We start from the raw sequence: 2,704 nt of genomic DNA, 5'->3' as shown, positions 1-2,704 counted from the left end.
TCGATCCAGGGCTCGTGCTTTCTTAAGCCAGGGCATGCCCAGGATCATATCATATGGATCCATTGTCGAGAACAGTGAACTGTTCGAGGCTGTCAAAGTCTTCAAACTTGACGGCCAGATCCACTTGGACATTAGGGACAGTGACGACCTTCGCGTCGGCCAGTCGCACTGACACTGCCCCGCTGTCCTTACTTTCTCTCAAAGCATCGGACAGCTTGTTGCTATCACGAACAACTGTCTGGCGGCGTGCGAAATTTTTCGACGCCCCAGAATCGATCAAGATTTTAAAGGGATGATCGTATCCACGCACACATCTGTGTACTACGAGCAACCCGCCGCTGCCCTTCGCCGATTCGAGAGTGCGAAGAGGTACACGCCACCGCGCACCCTTCACAAAGACTTAGTTCTTCCCCAGTAGGGCGCCCCGCCCCTACTGGTTCCCGGCGTTCCCCTGTCCCCGGGATCTTGGCTTCTGCCAGCGACCCTTGAGGACGGGCTTGGGGAAGGACCATCTGCGGAGTCTTTCCGCGGGACAGTCGCGCTTGAAGTGGCCCATCTTCCCACAGCCGAAACAGCGGATGTCACGCTATTCGGCGGACCCGAGTTCCATGGTCACTGGTCTGTCGGGGCTCGTTCGACCGGGAGTCGACAAGGAACTCCCAGGCCATGCTGAGCCCGGCGTACGCGCCAGGCGATGGCTGTACTCTTTCTGAAGAGCCACTTGAATCGCCTCTTCAAGGATGTTTGACTGCACCCGGAACAGATCAGTGTGCGCGGGGCCCACTCGAAGGACGTCCATGAACACAGTCAATTTGATGTGTTTGTTGAGTGGGTTTCCCACGAAGGACGCCGTGAGCTCCCGTATATCTTGCACGTACTCGTGCAGCTCACGCCTCCCTTGTTTGCACGAGAGGAAGCGCGAGCGATGGCGGTACCTGTAGGTCGCTGGGAGAAGCGTGGCTCGGAGCAGTTTGTACAGCTGAGCCCAGAATGTGATACATCCAGGGGATGTTGCTTCCCGTGTGTACACCCAACTCTTAGCACGGCCGCTAAGGTTGGAGAGTGCAAAAGCAACACGCAGCTGCTCGGTCGAGATCAGAGCCGCGTCCATCGCGAGCTCTACTTCTCGGACCCAGAAGTGAAGGTTCTCGCCTTCCTTCCCTTCATACGGCTTAACCTTCAGCCGTATTGGCTTCGGGTGAGGCGGATTTGCTTCCGCCGCCGGAGCCTGCAGGTTCTCCCGCACATGTGCGATGAGGTCCTGCTCGTACGCGTCAAACGCATTGACGCGCTCGCGCTGGTCGGCCGGTGTTGGCACCACCAGACTCTGCAGGGCCTCCATCTCGAAGATGCCTGTCATCTTCCGAACCGACTCGAACGGTGAGTCGTTTATATGGGAGAAGTCGTCCCTATTCATGGCAACGAACTTCGGAGAGGTTCAGGTAGTCTACCTGGATTGACTACGAGTGCTACCAAGTGTGACGGGGTCACACAGCACCTTGCGCTAGAGGAAGTTAGCTTCCGAGAGTATGGAAACTCCCAGTGAACGGCAGTTCACAGGTCCCCTTTTATCGAAAAGGGAGTGTAACGACCAATTTAAGGTAGAATGTAAACTGAGTATATTTATAGGTAGATAAAGCTTGGGTTTAATACAAACGATAAGTCACCTATAGAAAAGCAATGTCATCAGCCGCTTTGGACGACCTTGGTACCTTATACCAAATATCCCGAAGTGTGACGTGTTACACTTCATGTAGCTAGGGGTACACTAAGGGCTACGTACCCCGTTACACTACTGGAGTGCATGGTGTCGGCCAGGATCGAGATGTACACTTGTCCAAGTCGACCTAGCTGCATTTGGCGTCCAAACGCTGGACCATATGTTTGTCTGTTGCGTGTACACTCGCTAACACATTGTAGACGCATCGTTCAGCAGTTAAAATAGTTTGAGAGCGAATAGGTACGCCAAGACCATCTCATTCGATGAAGGGTCGAAATTTCAAAATTAATTAATTCAAATACTTTGTGTACGATCTGTCGAGCGTTTTGGTCCAATTCAATGTTTATCACTGTACTTACCTTTGCCTCCAATAACCGCTCTAGAGGGTAATTTACGTGCCAAATCCTGCCTGGAGGCCTCAGATACGATATCACACTTAAATAGGAAGTGGATATAGGAGTCATCCACTCCCAATAACGACTCAAGCTTTCGATTTCTGTACTTGCCAAATCCTAGCTTCGTCTCGTCAGACCGCGGTCTCGACAATCCTTACAGTATTTGTAGCAACCCCTGTACCGGCGTTGGCAGCCGAGGCACACCTGATAGTGCCCACCAAAAAGCTATACACACTCTGAACCAACGAAGTGATGGTTCTCATCCTTGTCAATGATAAGGAAGTGTCGCTGATAGGGGTGTTGCAATAACACTGCGGATTGACATTAGGTCGATAGCCAGGGCACGGATAAACTTGCGTTTTACCTAAAGCCATCCATTCACCCTTGTCCTTTGCTGCATACCAGAACCACCCAGACGAGTGATACTGGCTAATGTCGCCGAGGGCATCCTTTAAAATCGTAAGCGCGGTGGCGTCAGTCATGGTCTATATGTGGCTTGACTTTCTATCTTCTAGTTCCAACAGTAACATTTCAATTTGCACTGAAGAACTCATTAGTTAAGTGTGAAATACAGGAGCACTTTAATTTC

This window comes from Phytophthora infestans, genomic scaffold (genome assembly GCF_000142945.1).
Source record: "Phytophthora infestans T30-4 supercont1.59 genomic scaffold, whole genome shotgun sequence".
NCBI lineage: Eukaryota > Oomycota > Peronosporomycetes > Peronosporales > Peronosporaceae > Phytophthora > Phytophthora infestans.
The sequence above is the reverse complement of the archived record's forward strand: the minus strand, read 5'-3'. Positions refer to the sequence as shown.